Genomic DNA, 19,127 nt, shown 5'->3' with positions numbered 1-19,127 from the left:
AGCTTCATTTGCAACACACTGATCTCAAGTAAAAGTTCGTCTCACCTCTTATATATCCAACCAGTCACTGTCCATTGCAGGAGAGGGTTCCTGCATATACCATCTCATCAGGATAGCCAGTGCTGGATTTATGTATAAGCTAAACAAGCTATTGCTTAGGGGCCCACTCTCTTGGGGGGCCCCCAAAAAAGTAAAGGGAAAAAACTGAATGTACATTTCCAAAATATAAGATAAAACACAAATAAAAGAAAACCTACATACAGCAACAGTGTTTTGTGTTGTGTAGGCTCCAATGATGTAAGTAATGGGCCCCACCAGCTAGCCTGCTCCCTAAAATATCACTGGTTTGCGCATTGCTATATATACTTCTTCTTAATTGTATTTCAGTTCAACAATTACTTTGATGAAATACATATTTTGTTATGTGCAAATGGCTTTAGATACCTATTAGGTCCATAAATTACCATATAGCATATATTCAACACACAAAAACAGCGACAATTTGTTGTTGACAAAGAACAGCTGGACATATAAAGGGCCCCGTTACCTTCAGTAGTTTAGGGCCTCATCAAACCTAAATCCAGCCCTGAGGATAGCCTTTCTGAACAATGTAGAAATTAGACATTTAGTGTAGCATCCTCTGCCCCTTTGGAACTCCTATTACATTTAAGACAGCTGTCATATCTGCCATCTTTTTTGATGACTATTTAAGCTCTTCATTTTTTAAAACAATCATCACCACTAATTTACCAGGGATTTCCCTGGCTGCTTGCAGATCCACTAGTTTCCACTCCCTATGTTTTGATCTTAGGAAGTATGATTCCTAGGATAAATGTGACTGTGTTCAGAAGAAGAGTTTGTGAAAACATTTTAGCAACTGTTCGACAAAAATGTGTTTTGTGGGCCTGTTCTGGGGAAAATCAACAACAGGTACTTTAAGACAACATAATTTGTTTCAGATGGAATATGGAGACATAATTTCCCCCAGCATGCACTGTGGACACCTTTCAATGTGCACCTTTTTTTTCATGCATTGGTCCATTAGTATTCCTCATCTGGATATTGGTTTATGGAAACTTTTCTTTCTACGATTCTCTCTTCCTAATTTACTTAGCTATGCTGGGTGGTTTCATTTTAAGCAGGTGGATACAGAAGCTCTTCAATCTTCCTTGGAACAGATGACAGCTTCATTTCAGCCACAGAAAACCCAGCTAGATCCCTACCCTCTCTTCCTTGACTTCACAGTTTGAGAATTGGCAACAGCTGGCAGCTCCCTCCTATGGATTAGTTCCACTGGGTGCATTTAACCTTTGGGCAAATGCAAGGTCTTAGAAATGTGTCTGTGTTCTATGATGGTTTAAACCACTCAGTCAGTTTTATTGTTTCAGCCAAAAGACCATATTGGGCATCAGAAAATACAATGACTTAACACATACAAAAATAACAATTAAGCAGAATAAAAGAGCTACCCAAAGATATTTGATCCAAGTTTCTTAAAAATGATCACTCATTCAGAATTCTGCTGAATGAGTTGTTCCATTCTAAAATTTCTAATAGCTGGGACATTCCCTGATTGGCCTTTTTTGTCTACTGAACATTGTTGGGTGATCTTATGTGTTATCGGAGATGCATTTTATGTACGTATTTGGCTCAACTGGCATTTAGTCTGGGAAGGTGAAAGGATGTAAGAACTGTTTGGCTAAACACCTGAGGCATTATTGGGTTAAGGGCACTCTTTTGTCACTCTCCACTGCCTTTCACTTGTGGAGGGGTCGTTGGGGTGTCTTTTAGGCTTGCCACATACACCAGGGTGAATGCTGTTCAGTGGAACCACAATGTGTTTTTCAGGGTCACATATCAAAGGTCCACATAGCAAGGAGGAAGAATTTCCTTCTAGTTCTTTGCTGTGTAATTGCAGATTGCAGCCGTAAACATGCCCATGAGATGGGAGGAATCATCTGATTTGGCTAATCAGTTTTTGCAAATCGTCTAATTTGTTATATTTTAGTATAACAAACATAATCTGTTTTCACCATACTTGTTGCATCTCAAATCTTCTTTATTGGTGTGATAGGATAAATACATGACTGAGATGCGGGTGGCACTGTGGTCTAAACCACTGAGCCTCTTGGGCTTGCCAATCAGAAGGTTGGCAGTTCAAATCCTCACAATGGGGTGAACTCCTGTTGCTCTGTCCCAGCTCCTGCCCACGTAGCAGTTCGAAAGCATACCAGTGCAAGTAGATAAATAGGTACCGCTGTGGCAGGAAGGTAAACGGTATTTCTGTGTGCTCTGGTTTCTGTCATGGTGTTCCATTGCACCAGAAGCGGTTTAGTCATGCTGGCCACATGACCTGGAAAGCTGGCTGTGGACAAACGCTGGCTCCCTCAGCCTGAAAGCAAGATGCGTGCCACAACCCCATAGTCACCTTTGACTGGACTTAACCGTCCAGGGGTCCTTTACCTTTCACACGACTGAGAGTAAAATGCATACAAAAATGAATATCTTGGGCTGCATCCAAAATTAAACTAGCAGACCAGTGAGCTTTATTTTTTCACAACAAAGGGATACAATGTAACAGCTGTGCTAGCAGAAGCTCCTTGTGAAGCATATTGTGCAATCTATTGTGCAGCAAAGTTACCAGAAACCAGCTTGTGAAATAAGTGATATAGTGCACATATGGTTATGGTTAGGGGCAAACTGATTGTAAGGGATGCTGAACACCTTCTATGATACAGAACATTTTGCCAGGGGAACATGTATACTGCAAAGTGATTTTAACAAAGTGCCATATTGGATACAACCCTTCATGAAAAGATATCTTAAAAAATAATGCTAATTTTATAACATGTGTGGTTTTTCTTAAACCACAAGGTAGATTGATGCAGAAATGGGATTGAAAAGAATTTGAACAAATATGCAAAACTGAAAATCATATTGCTGTGTCCATCCCTGAATTCTAGGCAACAGAACTCCTGGCTCCATCCCCAGCAGCGTCTTATGCTTTCTGTCCATAATGGCCCCTTGGTAGAATAACTATTATATAAATCCTCCCACTCTTTTCCTGTGGATCAAAATGTATATTAGTCTTTCAGATTATTGCTAAGATTAGCAAGGCACAGATGGTGGCACCACCTTGCTTGGTGCCACCACAGATCGGACATGATGAATATTCTTTGTCGCTTGTTATTTCTGGAGAGGTTTTTTGTACATTTCATATATGTGTGCTCAGTGAAGGGGAGATGGGGGGGGGGACCACAGGAGCCTTCATTTTAATTTGACAGACTCCCCAGGCCACCCCTGTTGCCCTTTAAAATGCAGTTATAGTCAGAGAGAAAAATGACTCCATGGAAGGTAAATGACATGGCAAGCCCTATAATTTCTCTCCCTCCAGGACCCACAGATACCTTTTTCTTTTCTTTTCTTTTTTTGGTCTGTGTTTAGATCTAGAGGATGCATTTCTAAAGTGTTAGTGTGGCTAATTTTTTTTTGGGGGGGGCGGCATCTTCATGTTTTCTACCCAGTGCTGACTCTGTCTTATGTGGTAGAGGGGGAAACAGCTGGAACTGCTGGCTGCCCACAGAAATGGAATAACTTTGTAAAGTCAAACTCAAATCTATAAGTCTGTGCATACCTCATACCATGGGCAGTATGTTCTATGCTTGTTTAAAAGGTAATTCCCTGACAGGTATAAATACAGTTATTCTGGTTTTGCTAGTTGTGGGGAACAATTATAAGAAAGCTATGCAGGACACTGAGTTCAGTCAGTAGCTCATTAACCCATCCATCTGGTTTCTGAGTTGTCTTCAGGAAGTGTCCTGGAGCGTATATCTGAATGTTTCCTTTTAAAAATATTTGAGATTTTCAAGAACCTTTATTGCACCCCCACCCACAGTGAGACATATAACATGCAGTAAAGCAAGGCCCACAAGTTATTAAACTCAAATTTAACAAGATTTGTAGCAATTAAACACATGTGAGCTTTTGCTATTCAGCTACAGGAGCTGCCTTATTCTCCATAGTTGCACCCATTCAGATGTTGAGTGGCATTTCTGGATCACTTCCTGAGGCACCACAGCTCTCTGTAGGTGAGATAAGCTGGTTCCAAACAGAACCTGAACTCCACAGCCTATGTCCCAGCTCTCGGTAGCAAATATTGGGAATGCCTCATCCCCACCTTAAAGGAGAATTGGAGTCCTAGTCGGTGATGAGGTGAATTCTCTTTGCTTCTCATAAAATGGGGTGGGGGAGGAGTGGTAGAGTGATAATTAAACCCACAATTTCACTTACACTTGAACTCACCCCTAGCAATTAATTCATTTTCATTTCCTCTCTAATCTCCCACCAGTCTTTCATAATAGAACTCAGTGATGAAACTTGGGCACACTGGCACCCTATTGTTCCTCAGAGGAGCTGAAAGTGGCATCCAAGAGTTATTCCATTTGAACACCATATCAACCCTTTGAGGCAATTGAGGCCAATTGATGAGCCTCTCTTTTGGGATTCAGCATATACAAGCACACAAGCTCATCTGCCACCCCTGTTCCAGTCACCCTCTATAAGTTTAATTGTGAACAGGGAACCTCCTGTATTTTTGGAGACATGGGGTTCTAAACTGCGGCTATCCATCATGAATATCCATGAACAATGAATGAATACTACAGAACACAGGTGGACATAGACTAGTTTGGGGGTTCACTAGTAGATCTCCAGGTCATTTGCAGTAAATCAGCCAGGGTTTCTAACTCCTAACAGCTTAATAGTAGCAAAATAAATAATAATTTTGTTTCTCCCACCTTAATTATCATGCTGAAATCAAGAAAATTTGGGGAAACAGGAGTAGAAGTGTAAGTGCATATGCATACAAACTCCTGTTCTACTACTGAATACAAATTCCTGGGTTCAACATGGGCTCATTCTATGCCCCCTTTCCTGAGCCACTATTTTCTATACCAGGGTTGGGTTGGTGGACCCTTAATGAAAAAAAGAGTAATTTTTGGAAACCTAAAGTCCGAGTACTGCACCAAAAAATATCCATTTCATTTAACTTTGTTTTCAAATACTACTGCAGGAAACACAGCATTTCAGTTTTTTATTAAGAAATGACTACTCCTGTGAACTCAGCCATAATTCACCTTATTTCAGCAGCATCCACAGCATGTGTGCGCACGCATATATATATTATTTAAAAAGTTGCTAATTTCTGGTTGAAATAGACATTTAACCTTTTCTCATAAGGTTAATCGGGCCTATTAGCATAAGTTAATTAGACTAATTAAGTTGGTTAGCATATTCTCCTTAGTCTTTGCCAAATCTGGGGAGTTAAACTCTGCAGTAAATCTATTGAGATCAATGATGATTTTATGCTATTGTTAATTTGCTCGTATTCTGGAGGGGTAATCTATTTGCAATCAGTCCTGCTCTAAATGGATCTGTCTACTCTCTGTTCCAAAAGGATGGGTTGACTTGATCATAAATATTGTAAGCAAGCATAGACTGTTCTCTGCTGATCTCAATAAGTGGATATGATTTGTAACACTTAATTGTCCTCGTTTTCCAAAGATGAGGTTACCTCTAATTTTTGCCTTGCAGCTTTGTCTATTTGATCAGGGAAATGCTGTGATCCCAGTATTAGTCACACACCCATTTCTGATTTTAGCTGTCGGAGGACGGATGACACCATGGGCGCAATGTCGTAAGAATATAAGAAGAGCCAGTGGCCCATATAGTCCACCATCCAATGCTCACAGTTGGCCAACCAGATGCTTGTAAGAACAGAAGAGTCACTCTAGGCACTTGAAGGCTTGAACTCTGTATCCAGAGATGTGAGAGCAGAGATGTCCATGCAAGCCCCGCCCCCATGTCCCTGTGTGCATTGACCTACAAGGTTAGACCATTCCTGAGTGGGAAATGTCTGCAGGGGGCTTTTACTGATCTGAGCTTCAACATGAGTAGAATTCTCTACACAACAGATAAAACAGTCAAACCTGGAAGATGCCAGAGCATACACAACTGACGGCAGGCTATCTCCAGTCAGGGTAGAATTCTCTGCAGAGAGACAGAGAACAGGATGCATCACACTCATGCAGACAGAGGAACCACCCATTCGCTGTCCCTGTCTTATCTGAATTGAGCTTCATTTTGCAGGTTTTCATTCGGTCCATTACCAAGGCCAGGTGCTAATCCAGCACATCCAGCGCCACAACTGCCTGAGCTGCAAAAGAAAAGTAGAATTGTGTATTGTCAGAGCTGCTTGAAGATCCTAGCTCACAGAGGATCACGCTAGCCAGCGTTCATTAAGTAAAAGTCTTTATTGAATTACAGTTTCCATTCTCACGCTGCTGCGCGCAACTCTACGCCTAGTAGCTAGGTCGGCGAAGCTCCGTCTGAGTCTCCGCCCTGTGTGCACCAACTTAATATCCTAGCCTTGCTCCACCTTTTCCTCCTGACTGTCCTCCTCTGGGTCCCTCTACCCCCCGGGGCTTCTTCCTTCCGGGATTCTTCTGACGCTGACCCAGACCCTCCTGCCTCCTTGCGCCGGGCTTTAGGACCTGGCTCTCTTTCGGGGCTGCTTACTGCGCCGCCTTCCTCTGCATTTGAACTTGGCGCGCGCGCCCAACCTTCCACTTTCCTCTCAACCGTTTCTTCGCTCCCCGATGGAGGTGTGGCCACCCCCGACTCATGTCCTCCCTCCTGTGGAGGTGTGGCCACTCCTGACTCATGTCCTCCCTCCTGTGGTGAGCTGCCAGCGCTTCCCCCCTGGCTCCCTTCCTCTTCCCTGCTTCCTGGCGGTGACGCTGGTCCCGATTTCCAGCTGCTCCCCCCTGAGTCCTCTCTGGCTCTGTCTTCCTGGGGTGCCCCCCTAGACTCCCCCCTTGCCCTCGCCACTGGTGCTCCTTTCTGTGAATCCTCTGATTCACTGGAAAGACTAGGAGATCTCGGGTCGTCGTCATCACTCATCTTTTCTTCTGCCTCCTCCCCTTCGCTCTCTGTTTCCTCCCTTGCCCGTGCTTCTGCTCCTAAACCCCTGACATCCATCCCCCCCTCGAAGCCCCCCATTCCCCCCTCCCCTCCTTCCGGTGCTGGAGCTGGGGGCTGCTGTTGCAAAGGGACGAACGTCGGGTATCGGTCGCTTCCCGTGGCAGGCCTCCATCTGAAGTCTCCCGGGTCTTCCTCCCCGCTCTCGTCGACGACAGTCACCTCCGCTTCCATCTCTGTGCCGCCGTGCTCGAAACCAGGGTCGTCCCCGAAAACGTCCATGTCCGTCTCTCCCTCACTTCCTCCTGTCGGTGTTGCTCGTCCTGGGCCTTCCAGCCACCGTCTGCGCCACTGCTCCTCTGGCCTATCGTCCCACCAATACGAGGGTTCTGATGCAGATCCCGAGGGTGACCCCTCCGGGGAACGGACGTCTTGTGTCGGGTCCTCGTCCGAGTCGAACCCCCGGAAAGTGCTGGCCGAAAGTGTGGGCGTGAAAAGCCAGTCGTCAAAAAATTCTGCTGGCATAGGTCTATGGGGAAAGAGGGCATGAAACTCGTCTTTGAGGAGAGGTTCGTCCAAGGCGTAGCCCGGCACCCAGCTGTTCGCACTGGCCGGGGTGCCCTCCTTGGCGAGAAAGTATTCTACCCCCTCTTCCCCCCATCTGGAGTCCAAAATCTCAGTGACTTCGTTGATGCGCTCCTTCTGTGCCACTTCCTCGTGCCCTGTTCTGTCTCTGACCGGACTCGGCGCTGTTCCGGGTTCCTGGAACCTGTGCGGTGCCTTGTAGGGAGTGAGCACCGATCTGTGGAATACCGGATGCATTCTGGAACCCTCCGGAAGTGCCAGTCTGAAAGCTACCGGGTTGACCTGCTCTTCGACTTGGTAGGGCCCCAGTTGCTTATGCCCTAGTTTCTTCTTGGCCAACGACCTGGCCGGCACTGCGTGGGCTGCTAACCAAACCCAGTCTCCCACGTGGAGCTCTTCTCCAACCCTTCTGTGCTTGTCTGCTTGTACCTTGTATGCGTGCTTGGCCAGCTCCAGGTGGCGCCTCAGCTGATCGTGGACCTCCTGCAGCTCCGACGCGAACGCATCTGCTGTCTGCGGCTCCCCCTCCCCCGTTCTTTCCAGTCCCGGGAAGGTTCTGGGGTGCCTCCCGTTGTTGGCGAAGAACGGCGTGACCCCCGTGGACACGTGCTTCGTGTTGTTGTAGGCGAACTCGGCAAGCGGTAGGTAATCCACCCACGTCGCCGGCTGTTGATTTGCATAACATCTCAGGTACTGCTGCATGATGGCATTGACCCGCTCCGCTTGCCCGTTGGTCTGCGGGTGTCTCGCCGACGCCAGGTTGATCTTGACGTTCAGGAAGCCCATCAGCTTCTGCCAGAAATTCGAGATGAACTGCCGCCCCCGGTCGGACAGAATAGACCGTGGCAGACCGTGCACCTTGAACACGTGGTCTATGAACAGTTTGGCGGTCTGCTCCGCCGTGGCCACCTTCGCACACGGAATGAAATGCGCCATCTTGGAAAACAGGTCCACCACCACCAGCACTGCCGTCTTGCCCCTTGAGCTGGGCAGATCCGTGACAAAGTCCAGAGCCACCCTTTCCCAAGGTTCGACCGGAGTTTGCAGCGGTTCCAACAGTCCGGCCGGCGGTTTGTGCACTGGTTTGGCCCTCTGGCAGGTGTCGCACCTCGCCACGTAGTCTGCGACCTCCCCTCTCATTCCAGGCCACCAGAAATCCCTGGCTACTAATTCCACCGTCTTTTCCTTGCCAAAGTGCCCGGCCGTGGGCACGTCGTGCAGCTGCTGCAGCACCTTGGCTCGAAGTTCGTCTCCCGGCACGTAGATGGCCCCTTTTCGGATGAGCAATCCATCCCTTAGCCGGAAACCTTCGGCCGCTGCCTTGCCCCTTTGCACCTCTGCCATCTTTGCTTGTGCGAAGGAGTCCTCCTGCAACGCACGTCGCACCGCCTCTAGGTCCACGGTCGCCGCGGCGCACGCCCACACTGCTGGTGCGAAGATGTGCATGGCGGCCGCTGGTGTTGCATCCTCCAGATACTGTGGCTTACGGGAGAGAGCGTCTGCCATGATGTTGGTGTCCCCCGGGACATACTCTATTCGGAAGTCGAAGTTTGCAAAGAACTCAGCCCAACGTATCTTCCTCTGGTTCAGGAACTGTGCCGTGCGCCAGTGCTCTAGATTCTTGTGGTCCGTGCAAACCTGCACCGTGTGCTTGGCGCCGATCAGAAAGTGCCTCCACGCCTTGAACGCTGCGTGAATGGCCAGCAACTCCCTGTCCCAGATGGTGTAGTTCTGTTCGGACTTGCTGAGCTTCCTGGAGTAAAACGCTCCCGGTCGCCACACCCCCTGCGGGTCTTTCTGCAGCAGGACCGCCCCCACGGCTCTGTCCGAGGCGTCTGTCTCCACCCTCATCGGCTTGCTGGGGTTGACATGAAGCAGCTGCTCTTCCGACGCGAAGAGACGCTTGAGTGCCTGAAAGGACTGCTCCGCCTGCGCTGTCCAAACGAACTTCTTCTTCTTGGAGCTAAGCGTGTCAGTGATGGCCGCTGTCTGCATCGCGAAGCCCTTGATAAACTTGCGATAGAAGTTCGCAAAGCCGACAAACCGTTGGACCTCCTTCCGGTTGCGCGGACTCTTCCAATCCAACACCGCTCGAACCTTGGCGCTGTCCATGGCGAGCCCCTTGTCAGACAGCTTGTAGCCCAGAAAATCCACCTCCGGCACGTCAAATTGGCACTTCTCCAGCTTGGCGTAGAGCCTATGTTGCTTTAGCCTGCTCAGCACTTCCTTGACGTGTCCGTCATGCTCCTGCTGCGACTCCGAAAAGATCAGGATGTCATCTAAGAAACAGACGCACGTCTTGTAGAGAAGTCCCGCCAACACGTGATGCATAAATGCTTGAAAAACGTGGGAGCCATTTTGCAATCCAAAAGGCATAACTCTATATTCGTAGGTCCCCAGTGGCGTGAACATGGCTGTCTTCCACTCATCTCCTTCCCGCATGCGAATGAGGTTGTACGCCCCCCGCAGGTCCAACTTGGTGAACACTCTGCCCTTCCGTACCTTTGCGAGGAGGTCGTCAATACGGGGCATGGGGAAGTCCGATGGCCTAGTCAGACTGTTCAAAATCCTGTAATCCACTACCAGTCTTTTTTGGGGCGTGTCCCGCTTCTTAACAAAGAATACGGGACTGCCCCCCACTGCCCTGGACTCCCGGATGAAGCCGCGTTGCAAATTATGATCAATGAACTCCTTGAGTTCCTGCAGTTCGTCCTCTGACATGGAATACAGTTTCCCTTTAGGCAGCGCCGCCCCCGGCAGCAGGTCAATTTTGCAGTCATATGGTCTGTGAGGGGGTAGCCTGTCTGCCTCCTTCTCGCAGAAAACATCCAAAAACTCAGCGTACTTGTGGGGAATCGCTTGCAGCGTGCCTAGCAGCAGTTGTGACTCCTCTTCCTCTCCTTCCTGCCTGGGCACGATGCAGTGTTCAGCACAAAAGGAAGAGCCGAAGGTCAGCTGCCTCTGGTACCAAGCCATCGCTGGGCTGTGCTTGTCCAGCCAACTCATGCCCAATACAATGGGCGTGTCAGACAGTCGAGTGACGTTGAAGCTGATGATTTCTCTGTGATTCCCAAGTCGCATCACCATTGGTGGCGTCTGCTTCACCACTTGCCCCCCGAGCAGCTCCCTGCCATCCACCGTGACAACCTGCAGGGGCAGCGTGGCCGGCAGCAACTGCACAGCGTGCCTGTCGACAAAGTCCTGCCCTATAAAGTCCGCATTGCTGCCTGAGTCAATGGTGATTGGCACGTCCATGGTGATTCCACTGGGGAGCTGGAGAGACGCTGTGAGCCTCACTACTGGTTTGGGCGGGAGGGGGTTCACGGGCTGTAAAATCTCTGGGGACTGCGTCACTAACACGTCTGGCTGGGCCCCAGTGCCTCTTCCTCCAGCCAGACAGCCTCGTTTCCCTGCTGTGGTCCTCCTTGCTGTGTTGCTGCAGTCACCATTGCTGAGGCTGCAGTGAGCTTGTGGGGCCTCTGGGGACACTCTTTCGCCATATGCCCTGGCTCCTCACAGACGTAACACTTCCTGTTCCCTCTAGGAGGCTTCGCTTTCACTGCTGCTGGTGCTAGGGCTCTGGTTGCTGACTGAGCCCTTGCACCTCCCACCTCCATAGGTCCGGCTCCTCCTCCTGGCGGAGGCGTGGATTGCGCCCGCGCTGCTTCCCTGGGAAAGAAGGAGGGGCCCCCGGCTGGTTCGCGCCCTCCACGCCCTTCGTCCCTGTTCCACGGACGTCCTTCCAGCCTCACCCCCACTGCCAGTGCCCTCTGAACGACCTCCTGGGTGGTTCGGGGGTCTCTCCCCCCTGGCTATCTCATCTTTGATCGAGTTGTGCAGCCCCTCCCAAAAGAGGTCTCTTACAGGAGCCGAATCTCTGTCCCATTCCAGGGCACTGACCAAGGCGAAAAAGCGGGCATGATACTGCCTGACGCTGGCCCTCCCTTGTCTCAGCCCATGCACCTCCTTCCGTGCAAGATCCACGTCAATACTTGATAAAAAACATCCATCCATTGCTTTAATAAAGGCATCTGCATTCTGTAGTGCCGGATCCTTATCTCTCCATAAATTGCGTAGCCATGCTCTCGCATCCCCATGCAGATGGGACATGATGAACCCCACTCTCTCTTGTTCATCTCTAAAGTCTTTGTGCAGCAGTTGCAGTGCGCACAGTACGTCGGCTCTAAAGTTGGGATACTGTTGCAGGTTCCCATCGAAGTGAGAGACCAGCCCGCCTGTCCGTCTCGCCAACCCAATTCCCTCCTGCCGGGGTGTCTGCTTTGTCAGCACGTCTAACCTGACCTGGAGATCCCTGCAGGCTGCGGCTGCCTCCTCCTCTCTCTTCCTGGATGCTAGAGCCTCGGCGTTCAGTTGTGCCACCGCGTTTCTGAGTTCCTCTATCTGCTGCTCAGCCGTCATGTCGTCTGCCGTTCGTGAGCTTGCTAGTAGGCACCTGTGTCTCTCCCCTCCTCGAGGCTGTAGATGCCCACAAGTGGAGACGGAGCTTACTGTCAGAGCTGCTTGAAGATCCTAGCTCACAGAGGATCACGCTAGCCAGCGTTCATTAAGTAAAAGTCTTTATTGAATTACAGTTTCCATTCTCACGCTGCTGCGCGCAACTCTACGCCTAGTAGCTAGGTCGGCGAAGCTCCGTCTGAGTCTCCGCCCTGTGTGCACCAACTTAATATCCTAGCCTTGCTCCACCTTTTCCTCCTGACTGTCCTCCTCTGGGTCCCTCTACCCCCCGGGGCTTCTTCCTTCCGGGATTCTTCTGACGCTGACCCAGACCCTCCTGCCTCCTTGCGCCGGGCTTTAGGACCTGGCTCTCTTTCGGGGCTGCTTACTGCGCCGCCTTCCTCTGCATTTGAACTTGGCGCGCGCGCCCAACCTTCCACTTTCCTCTCAACCGTTTCTTCGCTCCCCGATGGAGGTGTGGCCACCCCCGACTCATGTCCTCCCTCCTGTGGAGGTGTGGCCACTCCTGACTCATGTCCTCCCTCCTGTGGTGAGCTGCCAGCGCTTCCCCCCTGGCTCCCTTCCTCTTCCCTGCTTCCTGGCGGTGACGCTGGTCCCGATTTCCAGCTGCTCCCCCCTGAGTCCTCTCTGGCTCTGTCTTCCTGGGGTGCCCCCCTAGACTCCCCCCTTGCCCTCGCCACTGGTGCTCCTTTCTGTGAATCCTCTGATTCACTGGAAAGACTAGGAGATCTCGGGTCGTCGTCATCACTCATCTTTTCTTCTGCCTCCTCCCCTTCGCTCTCTGTTTCCTCCCTTGCCCGTGCTTCTGCTCCTAAACCCCTGACATACTGATGACTACACACTCCCATACTCCAGACGACCCCACTGAGTGGTTTGGTGTAGATGTTAAACCTCAGAGGTGGGTCAAATCTCACCTTAGAAAGCTGTGACAGCACTAGGGGAAGGGGAGTTAATTTTATTAAAACCTGTTTGTTGCTGTTATTTCTGTGGCGAGAAATTGATTCTGACTGCATGTTCTTATAACAGATCTGGATACTTGCCTCCCACTGCTGCTAGCCTGTTCTTTGAATTTTCTTCTCCCAGTGGAGAGGATTGCTCCTCGATGAAATAGGTTGGAAATTCACAGATGGCTTCACCCTGCTGGAAATCAGAAGGGGGACATTACTGAACATCAATCTGACCTCACTCCAGCATCCTTGATCCAAACTTGGCTCTTGCTCTTAAAAATGATGTCTGTTTGGCAAGGTATCACTGGAGAGAAGGCATATCAGTAGCTCTTTACACTAATAGGGACATAAAAAAAAACTTGCTGGGATAATTGAATTCTTAGAGTGGCTTATGTGTGTTTTTCAGGCTGTTTCTAGGTGACTGTATGATAGCTGAATTGTATATGATATGCATTCTGAAAATATAAATGTACATGTAACCCTCTCTTTTTTCCCCCAGGAGCCATTTTGTGAAAGTTCTGTTAGCTATTTTTTGAGTGATGCAGTGGTTTCACCCTCAAATTTCAGTGATGAGGTTTGACTCCACACACAAGACTTGAAGATGAATCTTTACTTGCAGGATGGCAACTTATTAAGAAGTGGTATCATGTATGCAAATCAAGTCCAATATAATGCATTTCTCTTGCTTGAGCCCAAGAGAGGTTCCTTTTGCTTCCAAAACTCATTCCTAGCAGTGCATCATAAGTTATCAGTCCATAGCTTATCTGTCCTCACAAACTCCTACAGACACAGCATCTGCTTGAAGTTTCCACAATCCCACATTCTTGGTCAATGAAACAACATCAAGATAACCAGCCAACCTTCAATTTTCACCCCTCCTATCTAATAATAATAATAATAATAATAATAATAATAATAATAATAATTTATTATTTATACCCCACCCATCTGGCTGGGCCTCCCCAGCCACTCTGGGCGGCTTCCATAGAAACCAGGAATACAGTAAAACATCACACGTTAAAAACTTCCCTGAACAGGGCTGCCTTAAGATGTCTTCTGAATGTCAGGTAGTTGTTTATCGCTTTGACATCGGTGTTATATGGTCTCGGCGGCCGCTCCCAGTCACCAGTCTAGCTGCCGCACACTCACTTTTAAAGGGGGTTAACAAATTAATAAGGCAACAATTCAGCATTTCTGAGACTGCAATTGGAGTCACCTGCATTGCAGCTGTTACATTGCATTAAATTAAATTAAATGACATAGGTTTTCTAACACGTTTTGGGGGTGCCCGTCACAAAATGACTGTTGCAGGGGCATGGCGTAACACAAAATGGCTGTTCTATTTACAAGAGCAGCAAAAGAGGGAGGGAGACACAAAATGTATTGGGTGTCCTAATACATCCCCCCCCCCCGTGGAATCTGCCTCAGCCATTCTGTTGGCTGAGGCCCACTCCCAGGCAGCCCTGACCCTTTCCCCTTAAAAAGCAAAATACAAACTATACAATAACTTAACAAAATAATTTTACCATAATTGTTTCTTGCTTTGTTTTTACTTTCATTAAACTACTCTCTGCCCCAACTAAACATTTGTCCGACCCAAAACAGAAAGAAAATAATAAAATAATATAATATTATAAAAAAACCACCATTCAAGGTGCACCAGATTAAGAACACTTAAAACCATGTTCGACACTTGCTGCAGAGAGCTGCTCAGAGTATGTGTGAGTGTAGGCCCCACACCCTAGGCATGATGGAATTGGCTTGCAGGGGGGAGCAGTCTTCCCAAACACTCACAGGAGGAGCAACAGCAGCGGTCAGAGGGAAAGATGAGATATGATAAGATACCCTGAATCTTTTCTTAAAAAATAGTAACATAAGTAGGATGCTACTTTATCTGAAGAGGATATTAAAATCTCTCTCTCTCTCTCTCTCTCTCTCACACACACACACACACACACACGAATGAATGTTAAGAAGCACAGCCTCCTTTGGACATTATACATTAATTCTCTCCATCATCACAAATGAATAGAGGTGAATATACAACCTGTGATAAAAGAAAAGCATTTCTCCCTGCCGATCCAGCAAAATGGGGAAGCATTAACATGCTCAAGATCCATCACTTGACTTCAAAGCCTGGAAATATAGCCCGCCTTTTCATGTACTCAGCTGATAGCTCCCCCGCCTAATGAGAATCTCTGAGTCATGAGAACATTTCCAGATTTCAATCTTCTAGTAAAGCATCAATAAATCAGGGAGATGGGACAAACAAGCATCTTTATGAGACGGCCCTGAATCAGTCATTTAGCGCTCAAGAAACTCCATCTCCCATGCACCACTTCCAATAGATCAAACGTTTCTGTTTTACAACAGTAATCAAGAGAATTGGGGAAGCAGCTTCTTTGCAAGGAGACATGGAATTAGAAAATGAAAAAGAGGAGCTGGCAAGAGCAGTCTGCTTTCATCACACCCATTGGTGGCTGTTGCACTTATTCACCATGAAGGCCAGAAAATAACCTGAAGACTCAAATTAGGCTTTAGGTGGGACCAGGAACGTTAACTGTATTGTATTTCAACCACACACACATATCCCCCTCCCCCCGCGATGTAAATATATGCTTTGCAAGTGAGGTGTGAAAAACATGCAATATATGCAGATTGCACAAATTATGCAAATATGATTAGATTATTTGAGGTAATAAATCAGTCAGATTCAATCTGAATCAGTCAGACTCATTCTGTGAAAAATAAGCTTTGACATCAGCAGAACTAGAAAGAGATTCTTTGAAAGAGTGCCAGTTGGATTATGGGGTAACACAAAACCCTCTTCAAGTGTCCTCTCTGTCAGGATTAAATAAACGCATGAGGGAGGGACAAAGGGGACAACCAAACTAACTCCCCCCGCCACACGTTGCCATCCAGCTGCCCTCCATGAGTTGGAGGGTGAATTGAATTTCGAAAACAGGGGGCCTCCTGTACTCCTGCAGGCTCAGCACACATTTTTAAACTGTGGCTTGCCCCCACCCCGGTTGATCACTCCTCAAAGCAAGCAACATGTACAGTGTATGCTGGGCATGTCAGTTCCTGGGTATATTAAAAGCTGAGCCCAGAAGGACTTACAGAAGAGAGGGAGAACCCTGGGATGGCAATTCCCAATGCACCACACGTTCTCTACCTCTCATCAAGAAAGGATGGCATAGCACAGGGGAAGGGTCAGAACCAAGCAGATGGGAGGTGATACCAGGGTAGGCAAAATGGAGAGGGCAGGGGGTGGGGAGAACCAATCATCTTCAGCTTGAATGGGTATGACTGCCAGCAGGATCTGGCCCATGGATCACCCATTCTAAGGTACTGGGTGAAGCACTGTGGGCTTCCAGTCTTGGCCACCCAATACCTCAATAGCCAACCCTTCTTGGACTGCATGCCAGCAGTTGGTGTGGTCACACACACACCCGACACAAACCCAGACAAACACATAGCAAGCACTTTGCTGGTACTTGGAGATTTCACTCCACTTCTCCACTCAAATCACATTAAATCAAAATTGTTTATGTGTATCTAGTCATCAGACTATCAGAAATGTTAGTTCAACAGTGTGAACGTAACAGAGCATGACATCAATGGTGGCTAATGTAAGCCCAAATAAAACAACAACACAGACAAGCTATCACCTAGAGCAGGGGTCTGCAACCTTTAAGACAAAAAGAGCCACTTGGACCCGTTTCCGAAGGGAAAAAAAACTGGGAGCCACAAAACCACTGTGACATTTAAAACAAATATATCTCCGGAGCCGCGATCTGACAGCGGGCAGGAAGGTGACGTCGGGACGGTGCGTGACTAGCGCATGCAACTGCCCCCATGCGACATCACAGCCAGTACAGCGCCCGCCACAGTGGGGAGTGTCGGGGCACACAATGCGCCTCCTCCCCTCGCTAGTATCCGCCCCGGAGCCGCGGCAAAGGTGTAAAAGAGCCACATGCGGCTCCGGAGCCGCGGGTTGCAGACCCCTGACCTAGAGTTCAGGAAAACTATAAAATTATATGTCCAAGGCTGTTGAGGTATTGGGTGGCTAAGATTGGAAGGCAACAGAATTTCACCCAGTAGCTTAGAATGGGGAACAGCTGATCCATGGGCCAGATCCTTAATAATTAATCTAATGATTGGGAAGGGAGCAATTTTTCATTCCCATTGGGCTCTGGGCTCTGCTTATGGCATGCCAATGGTCATGTGATCATCAACACTCACAAAACACTGCACTTTTGCCATTTGATTTCAACCATTCATGCAAAAGAAAATGGATCACCTGCGGATATTATGATGTCAAGTGAGTGAGATGGGTGACCCCACCCACCTGTCAAAGCTTGTACTTGGTAGTCAGGGAGATAAGGATCCAGCTCAGTAGCCAGTTCACCCCACCTCCTAATCCGAGCCATGGAATCAGCTCTGAGAAGGCATGTGCAGCCACTTGCCAGACACGAACATGTTCAAAATGTGGAAGGGGTAAAGGGCATACACACGAATCCCACACTAATGTTCTCATGCACATCAATCCCTCATCCCTCAACCTTCCTCAAGTGTGCAAGAAAGGTCTGCAAGGAGCTTGCATTGACTTGAATGTAAGTAGATACTTCTGTCCTGTTGGGTCCATGATCGCCCTGAGAAGCCTACTTGCATTCAGGGAACACAAGTAGAAATCTCTTTCAGATATTCCCTGCACAACATAGGCAATGCTGTGGGAAGGGCGTGTGCTTGTGTGAGTGACATGGGTGAGGCTCTAGGTAATGGGAGTTGCGTGTGTGCCCCTGCCCCCATCCATAGGGAAGTTTTTAATGTTTAATGTTTTATTATGCTTTTATATTTGTTGGAAGCCACCCAGAGTGGCTGGAGGAACCCAGTCAGTTGATGGGGTACAAATAAAATAATAATAATAATAATTATTATTATTATTATTATTACCGTATTCACATTTTGACCCTTCACATGTTCAGATGGATATCCAAACATGCCTAGAGTCTCTGAATCAGAACTAAACTCGGGTATATATTTCTTAATCTCTGTTACACAGCCTCAGTGAAAGTATTTTAAAAGCTAAAACCATTGAAAGAAACTCTAGAAATATTAAAAAATGCAAGTCTTCTCAGGCCACCCCCCGAAAGCAACTAAAAACCCATTTGGCCCTTTTCGCACAACATGACAAACCGCAGCCTGACTATATAGTAAGCAGACACGTCTTCTGACCAGCCAGAAATTCATTTTGATCTTTCTTCAATCAGTCCTTTGGCTGTTCAACCATTTCATCTTGCTCACTTGGCCATGACTTCAGAAGAACTTTGCTTGTCAAGCTCACAATTTCCAAAGGGGATTGTGTCTCCTGATAATAAGGCATTCAAATCAAAGGGCAGTTTCTGCATGAGCGCTCTGGACATGGCACTCACTATTTTCCCCTCCGCATTGTGATCCCTGACGCACAGTGATAGCTCATAACTAAACTGCAAGATCACAACTTCATAGCTTGTTCTTTGGCTGGTGTTGTCAAGTGGGAGTCCAATGAATGCAGACACATGCACAGTGCAGTGGTATGAGATGAAAAAAGAATGGTTTCACAACTAAAACAACCAACTTGAAGAGATTATGGGTTATGTCTGACCAAATTACCACACGAGTGGAATGCAAGGAAACTTCCCCTCCCTCTCTTCCGTTTGCAGGGAATGTGTTGAGGAAGCAGTAAAAGCTATTGATTTTATATAATAAAATGTTTAAATGCAAAGGTAGAATGTTTAAGATACAGAATTTTTAAACACATTGTTAAGAAAATAATATTATTATAGCAAAGCAGAGAGGAGGATAAGTCTCACCGCCCACCTCCCAGAGTGAATAGCAATTCAAAGTATCAACAATACAACTTTTTGGTCATCTACAATGATGTTTAAATGTGGATTAGCTGTTTCAGAGTAGAATAAAATTCAGGCTTGCCTGATGTTTTGAAATACAAAAAAGTTCATTCTTATTGTTCTATGTAGAGATATTATCTCCCTGGCAAATGTCCTGTGGGTTTGGCTGCATATTTTTCTTTAAACAAACTTTTAATGGAACATTCTCCATTTACCAGCCTCTCTAAATCTGAACAACAACAACAACAAC

The 19,127-nt window shown here is 47.6% G+C and overlaps 1 long non-coding RNA gene across 1 annotated transcript; it reads right to left on the bottom strand.

Moving 5' to 3' along the window:
* Nucleotides 1-4,010: 4,010 nt before the first annotated feature.
* LOC310695617 lies at nucleotides 4,011-15,402 on the bottom strand. The gene is made up of 3 exons (XR_014520185.1): nucleotides 15,034-15,402; nucleotides 13,080-13,179; nucleotides 4,011-6,214 (listed from the first exon to the last, which is right to left on the bottom strand). It is a non-coding gene; the product is annotated as an uncharacterized lncRNA (long non-coding RNA).
* Between the last annotated feature and the right edge of the window lie 3,725 nt (nucleotides 15,403-19,127).

The sequence above is a fragment of the Podarcis liolepis genome (assembly GCF_965112155.1).
Source record: "Podarcis liolepis genome assembly, chromosome: 16".
In the NCBI taxonomy this organism is placed as follows: Eukaryota; Metazoa; Chordata; class Lepidosauria; order Squamata; family Lacertidae; genus Podarcis; species Podarcis liolepis.
This window is presented reverse-complemented; position numbering and strand designations above follow the sequence as displayed.